The sequence below is a fragment of the Notamacropus eugenii genome, chromosome X (assembly GCF_028372415.1).
Source record: "Notamacropus eugenii isolate mMacEug1 chromosome X, mMacEug1.pri_v2, whole genome shotgun sequence".
Classification (NCBI taxonomy): domain Eukaryota; kingdom Metazoa; phylum Chordata; class Mammalia; order Diprotodontia; family Macropodidae; genus Notamacropus; species Notamacropus eugenii.
In genome coordinates this window covers 61849316-61866786 of record NC_092879.1, presented here as the reverse complement: position 1 = coordinate 61866786, position 17471 = coordinate 61849316, and the positions used below count along the sequence as shown (strand labels likewise).

The window sequence follows — 17471 nt, the reverse complement described above, 5'->3', positions numbered from 1 at the left end:
TACATGAAAAGCTGCAAAACATATAATCTTCTTTTTCTTTGCTACTTTTTATACAGAAATCTTCTCTCCGTTTAGGTACTCCTTAAATTCAAAATAGGAAAATAATTTTAAAAACATTGTTAACTGCAACATCAAAAATATGCATCATTAAAAAAAGGAGATGGAGCAGCCATGTCACAAAAGTAAGAGAGAACAAATGGATGTTTCCATGTGCAGAACTGATTCCCATGGAACGTTAAAATACCTAGAAGAAGGCCTCTGGCTTGTTAGGTAGATCCTCCATGGATGATTTTGGAAGGAAACAAGAATCACACACAGGGGAAGAAGATGTGGAAGACTTTATGATTTGCACTGATGGAGAGAGTACTTACTCAAATGGAATATCAGACTTGGGGGTCAAGATACAGAATCAGCAGGGATTCTCTTGTCATCTGAAGATCACTGTATTCCTACTATAAGAAACTTGACACTCATATGTATGTTTATTTCATTTGCTTTATTAGCATAAGCAGATCCGTATCTACTTTCCTCTTTCCCTTTCGGTAGATTAATGGGGAACTTTACACATGTTCATGTCATTCCAATTTTGTTACTTGACACATAAAAGATTTTTACAGAAGGGCAAAGGATACGTGACAATATAGAACATTTTAAAATTACAAGTTATGTAAAAGTCAGGTTGCCATTTTAGAAACACAAACTTTAGAACCAAAAAGAATAGTAGAAACAGTACGTGGAGAGAACTGTACAAATAATTTCCTTTCCTCTATTGTTTATTGGTAAGTAAACATTTTCCCCCCCAAATATACTGAAGTGTCACAAAACATTGTACCAGGAGGAACTGTCATGCCATGGATCCTTGGGGTCATAGAGCAATAGTGCTGGAAAGGACCTTAGAGGTCATCAAGTTCCATAGAAGTGAAATGACTTGGCCATAGTCAAGGTAGCAACTTGATGAGCAAATAATGAAACCCAAGTCCTCAGACTCCAAATTCAGTGCTCTTTGTATCAAATCTGGAATAAAACTCGCTTAGATACAAGTGTGATCAGAGCTTGCATTTATCAGTTTTTCCATGTGAATATGTGAATGTTTGTTTCAAAGTTGAGAGCTTTACTTTACAACTTGACCCAGCCAAAAAATAAATTTGCTATTAGACAGGCATGTATCAGAATAATATCTAATGTATCTGATACAGTCCCACCAGAAATGGATTTTTCCATCTTTTATCATCTTTGCCATTTTGATGGGAATAAGGTGATACGTTATAGTTGTTTTAGGTTGCATGCTTCTGATAAATAACAATTTTGAACACTTTTTCAGGCAGTTTCTATTAGTTTACATTTCCGCTTCAGAAAACTGACTTCATGTACTTTGAGGATTTATCTCTTGGGGAATGGCTCTTACTATTATGGTTTTTTTTTTTTTCAATTTTCTAAAGATTTTAAATGTAAGACTTTTAATGCAAAGAATCTTTTCAGTGAGTAGCTTTTATTTATTTGTTCTTAAATGCAGAATCTGAATTTCAGAACTAGAAGAACCTTTAGAGATCAGGACATTTTAGAGACATATAAACCAAGGCCCAGGGAGGAGGTGTGAGATGCCCTAAAATATACAAGTAATAAATAGCAGAAGCCTTCTTTCAAATGCAGAAATTTCCACTCTGTATTAGGACAAGAGAGCAGCCTGTACAACACCCAATGGCCCACCATCCATGGACTCTAGGAGGGCACCACCTTCTGGAAGTTGCTAACTTTTAGTAATGAGTCAATTCATTTGAAATAAAAGGAAGGAAGGGAAGCTACAAAAACAGAACAGAGGAAATACTAGAGCATTAAGCTTTTTGTTCCGGAACTGAAGATTTTTTAAACTTATCTTCTCAGATAGAAGCAGTGTGACACAGTGGTTAGCATACTGAGCAAGACTCAGGTTCAGATCTCACTTCTGATACTTTTTAGTTAGGTGACTGAACAAGTCACTTAACCTCTATATCTATCAGGCTTAGGACTGATATACTAATGGATTTTCTATGCCTGGAGCTCCAAACTCAGAAAATTACAAATCCTATATCTGCATAGATTATGTTTGTCCCAGACTATATCCAAATTTTATCTTTTCCTATCTGTTCCATATTTCAAATATCAGTCTCATTAGTCTGAATGGACACAGCTAGGTGGTGCAGTGGACAGAGCTCTGGGCTTTAGAGAGGGGGAGATCAGAGTTCATATATGACCTCAGACACTTACTAGTTCTATAACTATGAGCAAGTCATTAACCTTTATTTACCTCATCTGTAAAATGGAATAATTAAAGCACCCACCTCCCAGGGTTATCGTAGGGCTCAAATTAAATATTTTTTCTAAATCATTTAGCACAGTGCTTAGTACAGAGTAGGCATCTAATAAATACTTGTTTCCTTCTTTTCTTCTCTCCTTTGAAAATGGATCTTATCAGCCTAACTCAGAGAATGATCTCATAGGGCAGAAGCCATCTGTAGGACTTGGACAATACTATTACTCAGACTTTTCACCGTTTTTTGGCTAGTTTTTTTTTCATTTTCCTAAGCATCTTTTTCCATATTTCTTTTACTCTGCAACCGGTTAGCTCAGTTGGTTAAAATAATACCACCTAAAGTTTATCTAGAGCTTAGCACAGTGGATAGAATATTAGACCTGGAATCAAGAAGAGCTCAGTTCATATGTGGGCTCAGATACTTTCTCTAGCTGTATGACCCTGGACAAGTCACTTACTCTCTCTTTACCTGAGTTTGCCCAGCAACCAAATGAGGAAAATAATAGCATCGATCACCCCAGGTTCCTCCCCAGGTAAGGATCAAAACAAGATATTTGTAAAGTATTTTGCAAAATGCAAAGTACTTTAGAAATACCATCCCTTATTATTTACCTATAAAGCATGTTTGTACCTTTCATTTCATTTGATTCTCATAAAAATCTTACATGATGTATTTGCATCATTTTATAGTCTTTACAGTGATATATTAGACTGCTATCCTAAATAGCTTTGTCAACATACTTTAGCATTTCTTTCATTTCTTTCTCTCTTTTTAGTGGGTATAATATCTTGAGGCTACCTGGATGTGACTTTTTGTGATTATCACCATCTTTTCATGTGGTCCTGCTACTCCCTCTACATAACATTTCATTTCCCCATGACCTTATTTTGCACAGGTTATGGACATCCCAAGAATGGAAGGCAATCTTCTGTCACCTTCTAGGGAAAGCCTTCCCTGATGCTTCCAACATCCCTAATGCTACTCTGTACTCACTTTACAATTATCTTGTATTTACTTATATGTGTATACCTTGTCTCCCCTAAGAGAATACAAGCTCCCTGAAAGGAGGGACTGTATTGTCTTTCAGATGCTCAGTACCTAGAACAGTGCTGGGCACAGGGTAGGCACTTCATAAATGCTTCCTGAATACACAGAGAAGATGAACGCCACTGATCTGTGACTTTCTGCAGATTGGTCTATAGCTTAGAGCCTTAAGAGAATTTCCTAAGGCTCAGAGAGCTTAAGTGATTTGTCCCTGGTTATAGTTAAGTGTCAGAGGTGGAGTTGGAACCCAAGTCTTCTGACTCCAAATGCGGTACTAGGTCTACATTATGTTATAATCAGCAGAGAAGTTATTAACCCATTTTTACTGAAGAAGAAGTTGAAACTAATATAGATCAAGCAACATGGCAAAGGTCCATAGTTGTATGGAACCTGCAGCTAAACCTAGGTCTTAACTTTCTATATTATTTACTTCTAGAGTTTTTCAGAATCCAATCTATGAACTGACCACTTGTATTCTATAGGTTGATCTTTTTAATTATGACAATGTCCATACTTTTGTTTCTGTCACAAAAAAATAATGACTATGATTTTCAGTAGAAATAAAGCTACTTCATTAGCGTCCCTCTAAAATAATCACAATATTTCCATTCAGCTTCGTGAGGTGTTTTGACAGAAGGAGAAGGGCAGTGGCAACTAGGAGCAGGTGCTCCTGACATATTAAGTACTTAAGAAACGTCCACTGAAGTGGAATCTTTTGTACCGATGAAGTATGCTAGGCTATCATCTGGTATGGATGAAGAAAACATCACGTGATATATGCGATATATGTCCGGAGTTTCTCTTCTCTAGCCCCAAATTAGAACCCAACCTCAGGCAACTTGCTCAAAAACACTAGTCAGTGAAAATTCATACCCACTCCAGGAAAAAAAAAATCTCAAAAAGCATATTAGAGAGGTGTAAACTAAGGCCTAGGGAGGAACAATCAGTTGTCCTAAAACATACAGGTAATAACTAGCAGAAGCCTTCCTTCAAATTCAGGGCTCTCTCCACTCCATCCTGCTGTGTTAGGACAAGAGGGTGGCCTGTACAGCACCCAATGGTCTACCATTCATGGTCTTTCGGACAGGCCACTCTGTGGAAGCTGCTAACTTTTAGTAATGAACCATCCTCCTGGTGGTAGATCAATAAACGTTATATTCATATATGAAGGCCAACACATGTGGGATTTCAATATATGGTTGTCATTTCTATGGAAATACAAAAGACTGGAAAAGATATTCACATCATAATCACCCATCTTCAGAGAATGAATATCCTATGGGAAAAAATCACACATCATGAAAAGACAGAGTAACTCCTTCAAGGTTAACCTGACCTACTTGGAGTCACTTACTTTAGCAGGCAATTACGTCCACACTCGCAGCCATGTGGCTTAGTCTTATCCATCCTTGGGGAAATGTCCTATGCAGCCTGTGGATAAAGGACACTGATCTGTATGTAAAGGTCAGTGATCTCGTTGATGACTGGTTAACCACAAAGGGAATCACTACTGAAAATGGATAAGACTGCATAGCTGAATTCCATTTCCTCTAGGAAAAAGGTTTGTCCTAAAAGTTAGTTAACTGTAAGTGTGGTAAATAATTTAAGTAATAATTAAGATGAATAATTTAAGTAAAAAGGAATGTTATTACTCACCAACTCTAGGAAATGTCTCCAATTAGCTCAAGGAAAATTCCTATAACCAGAAGAGATTGGAAGTTATCAAGAATGGGGCAGCAGGAGATGTGATAAAAACAAAACAGACAGACAAGAAGTCAGATGAAATTGCTAGAACCACACAAAAACAACAGGCCAGCTGGGAGGCCCAACATTCTTTGGGATAAATTAGGAAAATGCAAAAGTTACAGTGACTCTTTTGGATCAGCCTCAGGGTAGCAGCTGCCATATTACTCATGCCAGGTCATGGAGACAGAATGATGTCATTGCATCATAAGTGAAAGAGACCTACAATTGGAGGCAATAGAACAGGGTTCAAGTTGTGGCTACGGTATCTGGGTGGCCTTAGGTAAATTCTTTCCACTCTCTGGCTTCAGGTTTCCTCTTCTGTAAAAATGACAGGACTAGACTAGATCATAGAGCTGCACAGCTAAAAGGGACCTCAGAAGACACCAACCTAGCCCAGTTCACACAGGAGCAAGAATTCCCCACTCCAGTATCACTTCCAAGTGGGCACACAGTCTCTGCTTAAGGCCCTCCAGAGTAGAAGCACAAACACCTCCCAAAGGCAGCCCATGCTATTCAGGGACAACTTTAGTCATTAAGAAGGCTTCTGCTTTATTTCAAATCTAAATTTGTCTCTTTGCAATTATTAGGCATTGTTCCTGGGCCTTGCTTTTAGAGTCAAATAGAATTACCAATCATGCAAGAAGTCTGATTCCTCTTCTGCATGACAACTTTTAAAATATTTGAATACAACTATCAGATAATTATTTTCTAGAGCTGGAAAAAATAATATCAAAGATCATCTGAAAGAACAAAAGGTCCAGAATATCAAGAGAACTAATGAAAAGAAATGCTAAGGAAGGTGGCCTAGCTCTACCAGATCTCAAATTGTATTATAAAGCAGCAATTATCAAAACCACTTGGTACTGGCAGACAAGTGGAATATGCTAGGTAGTCAAGTGGAATATGCTAGGTACTCAAGACACAGTAGGCAATAAATATAGCAATCTACTGTTTGATAAACCCAAGGACTCCAGCTTCTGGGGTAAGAAATCATTGTTTGACAAAAATTGCTGGGAAAAGTAGATAACAGCATGGCAGAAACTAGGTATAGACCAATGTCTGACACCACACACAAGAATAAAGTCTAAATGGGTACATGATCTAGATGTAAAGATTGATACTATAAACAAATTAATGGAGCAAGGAATAGTGTATTTATCAGATTTATGGAGAAGGGAAGGATTTTTGACTAAACAAGAGATAGAAAGCATTATGAAGTGCAAAATGGATAATTCTGATTACATTAAACTGAAAAGTTGTTGCACAACCAAACCCAATGCAGCCAAGATTAGGAGGGAAGCAGAAAACCGGGAAAGAATTTTTGCAACTAGTGTCTGTGATAAAGGCCTCATTTCTAAAATATATAGAGAACTGAGTCAAATGTACAAAGAATACAAGTCATTCCCCAAATGATAAATGGTCAAAGGATATGAACAGGCAGTTTTCAGAGGAAGAAATTAAAGTTATCTATAGTTATATGAAAAAATGCTCTAAATCACTACTGATTAGAGATGCAAATCAAAACAACTCTGAGATACCACATCACACCTATCAGATTGGCTCAACATGACAAAACAGAAGATGATAAATGTTAGAGAAGATGTGGGAGAGCTGGAACACTAATTCATCGTTGGTGGAGCTGTGTTCAATTTGGAACTATGCCGAAAGGACTACAAAAACTATGCATACCCTTTGACCCAGCAATACTGCTTCTAGGATTGTATCCCCAAGAGATCATAAAAAAGAGAAAGAGTCCCACATGTATAAAAATATTTATAGCAGCACTCTTTGTGGTGGCCAAAAACTGGGAATCAAGGGGATGCCCATCAATTGGAGAATGACTGAATAAATTCTGGTATATGAATGTAATGGAATACTATTGTGCTGTAAGAAATGATGAACAGGAAGGCTTCAGAGAGGCCTGGAAAGACTTATATGATCTGATACTGAGTGAAAGGAGCAGAATCAGGAGAACTTTGTACACAGCAACAACCTCAGTGTGTGAGGATTTTTTCGGGTAGACTTAGAACTTCATTGCAATGCAAGGACTTAAAAATTTCCCAATGGTCTTTTAAAGCAAAATGCCTTCCACATTCAGAGAAAAAACTATGGCATTCAATTGCAGAATGTAGCAGATCATTTTCTTTTATATCATGTTTTGGTTTGTTATATTTCTCCTATTCACTTTAATTTTTCTGTACAGCACAACTATGGTGACAATGTATGTAATAGGAATGCATGTGTAGAACCTATATAAAATTGTATGCCATCTCAGGAAGGGAGGGGGGAGGGAAAAAATCTAAGTTATGTGGTAGTTATTATAGAACACTGAAAATAAAAAATAATAAAAATGAAAAAATATTTGAATACAGCTATCATGTCATCCCCTAAGTCTTCTCTTCTCCCAATTAAACATCCTCAGTTCCTTCATTCAATTCTGATCAAATATTGGTTCAAGGCTCTTAACTACTCTCATTTCCCCCATATGCACACTCTCCACCCTACAAAAAACATAACTGACACATATACAATCTTTTAAAGTTGGTAAAGCATTTCACATATAATGCAGCTATTATCTCCTTTTTACAGAAGAGGAAACTAAGTCACAGAGAGATTATATGAGTTGTCCATGGTCAAAAGCTATTAACATGTCAGAGACAAAATTAGGATCCACGTTTTCCTGGCTCTGAGTTCAAGGCTGTATTCACTACATCATTCTTTCCACTATAATGTCCTTTCTAAAATATAGCACCCAGAAATGAATACAGTATTCCAGGTGTAGGTGAAGCAAGGTAGAGTACAACAGTACAATCACTTCCCTAGTGCTATACTCCAAGCCTCTCTCAAAGTAGGCTTAGGTGGTGGTGGTGGTGGTTAGCATACCACATTGCTAACTCGTATTCAACTTGTAACTCACTAAAACCCTCAGATTATTTTCAGAACTATTGTCTAGCCATACCACCCCCATCTCAACTGATTTTTTGATAACAAGGAGTAAGGCTAGAAATACGAAAAGGATAAATGTAGATGTGTTAGGTTCAACTCGCTGTTCCAGCCTATCAAAATCTTTCTGGATTGTAACTGTTATCCAGTGCATTAGCTGTCCCTCCCAGGTTTTGGTCATCTAGAATTTTGATAAGCATATCATTCATATCTTTATCCAAATAACTGATAAAAGTGTTTAAAGAACCAAGCACAGAATCCTGGAGAACTCTACCAGAGACCTTCTTCCAAGCTCATGCTGAACCATTAATAAGTACATTTCGAGCATGGTTATTCAATGAGTTCTGAATTCATCTAACTATATTATATTGTCTAGCCCTGATGTCTTCATTTTTTTTGCATAATAATATGAGAGACTTTAACAAATGTTAAGGAAACAGTATGTCCAACATTCCCCTTACTAAATAGTTTAGCAAAGAAGAAACAAAGAAACAGTAAGTTTTTTTTTTTAAAAAAAAAAAAAAAGGGAAATCTAATTTTAACTCCTTGCACCTCTGTCCACGACTTTTTCTTGTATGGCTTCTAGATCTACGATTCTAGATACTGAACTTCTACATATAGTCCTACAACCAAAACAGCATTATAATTAAAATAACAGAGAGTATGAGGTAGTTATCAACATGCACTTATAAGGGACACAGTAAGGATTAGTGGATCTATCAGGAGGAGTCTATCACTCCCTTCACCTATGTAGACCATAACCCATCTATAACTTGGTGGAGCTACATTTGTGTGTATGTGTGTTTAGTAACTCTATACTTGTACTGTACATATTACATATGTATACATTTGTTAACTTGTTTATACATACTTGTTTATATTAAACCACTCTGTTCTCGTATCCTCAGCATCTAACACAGCATCTGGCACATAGTGGGTTCTTAATATATACTTGATTGTGATAAGGAGTTTCTGGAATCTCAGAGAGATTTGACCATGGTTGCCTAACTAGTGTCAGAAGAAGGATTTGGAATCCAATTTTCCTGACGCCAAGTACAGTCACACAGGAAAGAATAAAAAAGAATTCTATGCAGCAACAAAGACCAAGTTGACTTTTGGTGGCATACATTTGTAGGAGAGCCCATTCACATGACTGTGTGGCTTTTTCCAGTATTGTAAAGGAGCATATGAGAAGGCCACAGAAGGCAGACGGTGGCAATTACCTAGGATTCACATTTAAAAGGGTTCACATGACCATAGCACAGCATGTTAGGGCTTCGTTTTGTTTGTTTTAAAGAGAAGAGTGTATAGTTGAACTGATCAAACATATGGCTGAGCCTGGGAAAGGAGGAATGTGAGATCAGAGAAAGAATGATGGAATAGAAGAACAGGATCGGGAGAGGAGGAGACTGTAGGGCTCGTGAAGAAAATAGGCTTAGAAACGAGGCAGAATAAGAGTTAAATGGACAAGAGTTTGTCTTTAGAAAAAGGAATTTTAGATTTGAAAATCAGGAAGACAGGAGAGTCATGGTAAGATGGTAAGACTTCTAGTGTGACCACTCTTGTGGGTGAGTGAGTTAGAATGAAGATGTAGGCCACTGAGTGGTTGGATTTCATTTTTTTAATATATTTTCACTTATCTTTTAAAAAATATTTCCCAGTTACATGCAAAAATTTTTAACATTCATTTTTATTAAGTTTTGAACTCCAAATTCTCTTCCTTCCTCCCTCCTGACTCCCAACCCTTGAGAAGACAAGGAATATGATATCAATTATACATATGAAGTCATGAAGAACATATTTCCATACTGTTTTGCTGGACTTTAGAGGTCAGTAGGTTTGAATGAATGACATGTATACTGAAGTCTCCAGGTACGAGGACAAGGGTTGGAGAAGAAAGGAAGACTCAGATATGGAACTTGAAGTAGGGAAAATAACATTGTTCCATCGTTTCAGTCGTGTCCAAAACTCTCCGTGACCCCATTTGGGGTTTTCTTGGCAAAGATACTGGTGAACTTTGCCATTTCCTTCTCGAGCACATTTTACAGATGAGGAAACTGAGGTAAACAGGGTGACATGACTTGCCCAGAGTCACACAGCTAGTAAATGTCTGAAGCTGAATTTGAATGCAGATCCTCCTGACTCCAGGCACAGAATTCTAGCCATTTTGCAACCCAGTCAGTATAATCAAGATCTGGAATGGGTGAGACAGATGGATGGAGTAAACATCAAAAGAGGGGAGGTTGCTAAGTGACGGTGGCAAAGAAACAATCTGGAAAGCAGTAGCGAAGAAAAAGGAGTATCTGTCTCCTACAGGTCCACTGTGTCAGGGTGGAGGCGGATGGGAAAACAAGCACCAAGGCCAGAGATATTAGTCAGAGATGCTGCGTCTTCTGGGGAAAGCTAGATATCTTTGACTATAAGAAGTTGCAAAGTGTGAGCTGAATTGCAGTGAAGAGTTTATGAACAATAGAATAGAGGCTCTAAGTAGGTACAATAAAGCAGAAAGGCATATGAAGTCACTGGATATGAAGACTGAGATAAGAGAATGAGGAGAAAAAGCAACGGAAAGGATTTTTGCTTCAGTAGATGGTGACTTTCAATCATAGGTATAAGCAGAAGAAGAGGTAGGAGTATATTAGCCTTTGGATGAGGGAAGAACCAGTCAATCAGAGTCCCTACCCTCCAGCATCCTGTGATATCTGAGCCTGACATCAGTTCAAGGGCAGTAGCATTGACTTCCACAGGTGGTCACTCCAAACATTGAGAATCTGGAAGTAGAATTGGTACGGGGAGGCAGTAGAGAGTTCTGTTCAGACATCTGAGTCAGCAAATACCTAATATTTGGGTCTTCTGGCCTTATAGCCTCAGTCCAAGAAGGAAAACTATGTGGTACATGAAGATCTCCCATAGACCAAGCGAGTATTCAGCACCTAGTTTCTAAAGCTTAGTTACTGGCAGTAACATAATCTACCGAGAAAGTTACCATCCTCAAGAAATGTCCTTTAAAGGCTAGTCATTCATGACTGACCTCCATTTCTTAAATCAGTGTGATTTATTGAATAGAGAGTATTGAATTTGGAATCAAGAAGACCTGGGTTCACTGCTCTCTCAGACGCTAGCTGTGTGACAACGGGCAAATCCCTTAGTTTCTCTGAGCCTCTGGCAACTCTAAGCATTATCTACTAAATTACACTCTCACCAGTGGACTCACAGCTTCTTACAGCAGACAATCTCTCATATCACTGAAACCTATCCAGAAAAAATTAATGATATTCCTGAGATTTCTATCACTGTATGCATTTGTCTTCATACAACAAAAAAGCAAATAGTTACACTAGTAATTTTTATCACTCCATATACAGTATGGACCAGATGCTTCATCTTAGTGATTTACCAGCATTTGGAAGAGATAACTTTCCATATATTTTGATAAAAGTTCAAATTCATTCAAGACTATGGATACACTAGTTTTATTTTACTGCAGTAGAATTGTTTGGTTTTAAAAAAAAAATTTGAGCCATATGACCCACAAGACTTATGATTCAACATACATTTTAGATCCTCACTATATTCCTAAGACTCATGTTGATAAGTTTTATTTCTAAGTGTTTGGCAGATTGCCCACATAGATACCAGAGATCACAACTATCCCTAACCCACTCCACCTCATGCTTTGTATTTTCTTTTAGAGAAGAAATATAATATACTGATTAGGAAATTTTGCTCGAATTCAATTAGAGCAATCATTGAAGGTAAAAGAATTAAGAAAGGGTCACTTTGTGTATTAATTGTGATGGGTCTAATTTGGTCAGATTCAAATACTAAGGCCTTACTTAATATCACCATCCAAAATGAATGGTTACATTTAATCAATTCTGATAAGGAAAAACTGAGGGAGCAAAGGCCACTCGCGGACTGATGCTGGGGGACCGCAGAATGAATGGAAATGGATTCTTATCGGGATTCCACTTTAGGTAGGCAATTTAGCTCAGAGATCTAGTTGGGTGCTTCATGAGGGAGGTTTACATTCCTGTGCTTGATTCCCCTTGGAGCCACATTCCAGTGAGAATGGGTGCTATTGTTCCGAAGCAGATGGCCTGAGAATCAAAGGAGGCCAATGAGAGAAGCTTTTACTGAGAACCCATTGTGACTATAGTGGCCTAGTAGGCCCCCTGGGGACTGGTGGGGGAGGGGGGGCTGGAGGGAGTGTTGAAGAAACAAAAGAAAGTGACCCCGGGGACCGAGAGCACCCCAAGACCACTACCTATTAGTCAGGAGTTCCTTCTCCAGCTCTTCAAGGGAAGGAATTATATTTTAACTACCTTAATATCCCCAGTGTGTGGCAAACACCTGCCACACAAGAGGCACTTAAATACTTACCGATGAACGGAAGTGGGGGGGAGGGGCGACCGGAAGTTGGTGGAAGTAAGGTGTAACCTAGCTACCTGTATGAAGTAAGCAAACAGAACCCGTTGCCCTCAGAGTCTTAGCGGTCTAACGGCTGAGAGGGGCAGAAGGTGGGCTGCTCCGAGCCCAGAAGCCAAAACTGGCCCTTCAAAATGCCTAAATTGGCAAACAAACCCAAATCTCGTAAGGGGGAAGCCAGAAGGCTGGAGCCAGAGTTGCTGAAGAAAGTCTTCCTGGAGGCAAGTTTGCGGATGGCTGAAAGGAGGAGGTTAGATTGGGAGGTGAAGCAGAACATTGTCCTGTGGAAGAAGCCACTCCTTACTTTGCGCTACTTTTTGTCAGAAATTCTGATCACGTTGAAACGGTGGCTTGTCAAGCTGTGCTGGTGTCGAAGCTTAGTGGCCTTAGCTCTGCTTATGTTCATCATGCTTGGGGCTGCCTGTTATATCGAAGGAGCTCACCAAGAGTATCTGTACCATGTGGAGAAAAAGCTGCTGTGGTGTGGCTACTGGGTTGGCTTAGGAATTCTCTCCTCAGTTGGCTTCGGAACAGGTCTCCAAACTTTTCTACTCTACCTGGGCCCTCACATTGCTTCCGTTACCCTAGCTGCTTATGAGTGCAACAGTATTAACTTCCCAGAGCCACCCTATCCTGATAGGATTATTTGCCCAGATGAAGAAGGCATTGAAGGATCTGTCTCTTTATGGACCATCTTCTCAAAGGTTAGGCTTGAAGCCTGCATGTGGGGTGCTGGCACAGCTATAGGAGAACTGCCCCCTTATTTCATGGCCAGGGCAGCCCGACTGTCAGAGACTGAAACTGATGAAGAAGAACGTGAGGAGTTTGAAGAGATATTGGGAGATTATGAAGATCCTCAAAATGCTTCTTCCCGGATGAAGCAAGCTGTACAGAATCTAATCAAGAAGGTTGGATTTTTTGGAATACTGGTCTGTGCTTCAGTTCCAAATCCTCTATTTGATCTGGCAGGGATAGCATGTGGACACTTCCTGGTTCCTTTTTGGACCTTCTTTGGTGCAACCTTCATTGGAAAAGCAGTAGTGAAGATGCACATCCAGAAACTCTTCGTTGTAATGGCCTTCAGCAAACACATCATGGGACACATGATGGCTCTGGTTGGCTCTGTCCCCACTTTAGGTCCTTTTCTGCAGAAATTATTCCAAGAGTACTTAGAGGCACAGAAGTTGAAGCTTCACCACAAAACTGCAATAAGGAGCATGCCAGAGAGAGAATATTGGATGTCCTGGATTTTTGAGAAGCTGGTTATTGTGATGCTATCCTACTTCATGTTGTCCATCATTAATTCCATGGCACAAACCTATGCGAAACGACTTCAACATCTAATGAGCCCAGAGGTAAAAGTGAATTAAGACAGAGTTTAACATGTGCATTCACAGAAACAGAATTAATGGAATCACTTTGAATTGACTGTTCTATGAAGAAAACCCTTTTTTCCACACTAATGATTTTTTTTCCTTATGGGAGATGAAGAAAAATATTGGTTTTAAAGGCAATTAGTCCATACTTTTCATTGTGAGAACTGCATGTAAAAGTTAGGTATACACTCTATTTTATTCTAAGTTGGGTTTTCTTAAAGTTGGTATATGGATTTAAAGTTACTTACCAGGTGAATGCATAGTTGTCAAATTAATTCATCCACTTCTGTCTAAAAACAGCTTCAATAAATTTTGTCTTGGCATTACTGGATGTTTTGTTTTCTAATTCACAAAATAGGCATATAATAACTGAAATCTAGTATTCTTGGGCTTGCAAATCATTCTAATACTATACCTTTCAAGAGATAAGCTTAATTATAATTATCCACTTACTATAATTTTTGATAGATAAATCTAACATGTTTATCATGGAACATAATACTCTAACCTTCCTCACCCACCAAAGATGATATTCACTGCATTAGAAAGGAACTGGCCTTTTGCACTGCCACAGCATAAGCAAAATCTGGTTGGTGCCTCATTGAGTAAGTCCATACCATTTTGCTGTTCTGTCTATTTAATTTTAAAAACTTTCTAAACTCATGTTTGAATATTTTTTTAAGTTTAAGTGGAGGAGGCAAGAAATCAGGTACTTTACATGGGGAGAGGGAGAGGAAGAGGGAGAGGGAGAGGGAGAGGGGGAGGGGGAGGGGGAGGGGGAGAGGGAGAGGGAGAGGGAGAGGGAGAGGGAGAGGAGAGAGAGAGAGAGAGAGAGAGAGAGAGAGAGAGAGAGAGAGAGAGAGAGAGAGAGAGAGAGAGAGAGAGAGAGAGAGAGAGAAAGATGAGAAAACATGTATTAAGTGGTTATGATATGCCAGGACCCATGCTAAGTGCTGTAGACACAAATATAAGCAAGCAAGACAATCCCTGCATTTAAAAAGCTTACATTCTAACAGGGAAAGACAATACACAAAGGGGTGATGACAAGGATAAGAGGGAGAAGTACTCAGGTGCCATCATCCAGAGATGGCTAGGAAGTGAGATAAAGGCCTTGATCTGGGCAAGACATGGTAAAAGCCCACCTGGCTAGAAGGGCAGAGTACTTTGTATATTTTCTATCATTCGCTTACCACATAGGGAGGGCTTACAAAATGCATTTGAAATATCATAACCAGCAACAAATGGTAGATAAGAACATTTTATTTTTTTTCCTGGCATGCATCTGTCAAAAAACAATATGGAAAGCTCTGTCCAACCAAAGTCATTTCTACTGTGGTCGCTTTCTTTACAAGCAGAAGGATTTAGATTTATAACCTATAAACAGTATCAGAAGGGACAGAACAACAAAATGACAAAAGATTACTTGAGTCCAGCTGTAAAATAACAAATATAATAATCAATGTGATATTGACCTTAAAATACTCTTAGGAACAAGCCTCAAAGCCAAATGCAGCATTTTTAAGCACTAGACTGGATTATTAGACTTATCTAATGGTTTCTGTGCATTTATTAATTACTTTTAAGCATTTCAAATCTATTACTCCTATACAACAGATAGTTGGTCCATGGTTGTTGAAGGGAAATGAACCATATTCACAGCATCACAAAATCTCAGAGTTGGAAGACACCTTAGAAGCCATTTACTCCAACTCATACCCCATCACATCCCTGACAGGTAGTTACTAATCCTTTGCTTGAACCCATCCAATGAGAAAGAATCAATCACTTCCAAGGCAACTTGTTCCATTTTGGGTTAGTTCTAAGTCCAAACCTGCCTTCTGCTCCTAGTAACTCCCCTAAGGTCAAGAGGAACAAATCTAATTCTGTGTCCATGTCAGAGCCCTTTATATACTTGAAAATAAAAGTTAAAAAAAACACTCATTAAGGACCTGTTATGTTCAAGGCACCGTGCTAGGTACTAAGGGATAAAAAGACACAAATGGAAACCACACAAGTAAACATAGACAGGGAAAGAGTACTGTATCTGGAGTCAGAGGAACTAAATTCAAATCTTGCTTCTGCTACTACTTCAACACTAGGCAAGTTACTTAACCCCTCTGGGCCTCAGTTTCTTCTTCTGTAAAATAAGGGACTTAGGCTTAAAAAAATTCTAAACTTCCTTTAAGTTCTAAATCTATGGTCCTTTAAAGAGCTTACATCCTATGAGGAGATAATGCTCAAAAATAGTTGTCATATTCCTCCAAGTATTCTCTTTTCCTGGTTGAACTTATCCAGTTCCTCCAACCAATGCTCATATTGCCTGTGAATGAAGTCTTTCATTATCCCTGGTCACATTACAGAAGTCAATGTCCTTTATAAAATGTGGCATCCAGAACTGACCATAGTACTGCAGATATGGTCTAAGCAGGGCAGAGGACAACGGTACTGTCACAGTCTCATCCTAGACACTGCCGCTCTTCATGCAGTCAGAGATCACGTTCACTTTTTTTTTTTTTTTTGCTGTCACATCACCCTATTAACTCTGCTTTAGCTTTCAGTCCACTAAAACCATCAAATTAAACTATCATCCAGTCACACCTCCCCCATCTTTTATTTATAGTCATAATTTGGACCATTAGCAGGTGAGCTAAAATGCCCAAAGTAATGCTGTAATTATTATGAGTTTGGTCTGGAGGCAGTTAATTTATTCTAATAAAAATGTATAAATTGAGATAAAATAGGAGGGGTCCAGTTGACTTATTATTTACTGATCATGAAGGCATTACTATTGTGCCCAGAATCAGAAATCACCATAATAATTAAGCTCCTTGAGGGCAGAGACTATCTCGTTTTGCCTTTGGATCTTGGGCACATAGCACAGTGCCTAGGAAACAAGCCCATAAGAGGTGCTTACTAAATATTGATCGACTGGTTGTTTTTATTAGTAACAGGATTATAAATAAGAAGAATGCTGGCAAATTTAATCTTATATTCCCTCATATTGGTGTTTAAATTTTTATATGTGTACATATATCTCATCCTGCAAAGAGACTGCAAGCTTATCAAGGGCAAGGATCATGTCATATTTCTTTATTCTCTTTAACACCTAAGATAGTGTAATAATAATTGTGATACTAACAACAATAGTTTACTTTTATAAAGGACTTACAATTTGCAAGTATTATTTCATCGGAAACTCATGACAACCTTATGAGCTAGGTAGTGGGCACTCAATAGCACTAGAGTATCACTAACATCACCTGTTTCCACACCTCCCAGAAGCGGTAGTCAATATCCCCACCAAGGAGATTCAACTTCTACTTGATCCCACCAAGGACTGGAAATTTACTGCCCCTTGAAGGAGTTCATTCCATTGTTGGATGGCTTGAACTTTTTAGAAATATTTCCTTCCATTAAGCCAAAGCCTACATCTATAATGTCTATACATTGGGCTTAATATGTTAAATAAATGAATGAATGAATGGATAAAAATACTGAATAAAATCTGGTTACTACAGACATTTAACTATGACGAGTGTACAATTTTGAAAAATAAACTATAGTTCTTCTCAATTCATTTCTGTGATGCAAGGGAAAAATAAAGCAGAATTATTACCAAAAGGGGAGTCTTTCCAGAAATCAG

General features: G+C 38.5%; 1 pseudogene; it reads left to right on the top strand.

Annotated features, from left to right (window-relative positions):
- Positions 1-12491: 12491 nt before the first annotated feature.
- Positions 12492-14159, top strand: LOC140516454 (vacuole membrane protein 1 pseudogene; annotated as a pseudogene).
- The last annotated feature ends 3312 nt before the right edge of the window (positions 14160-17471 follow it).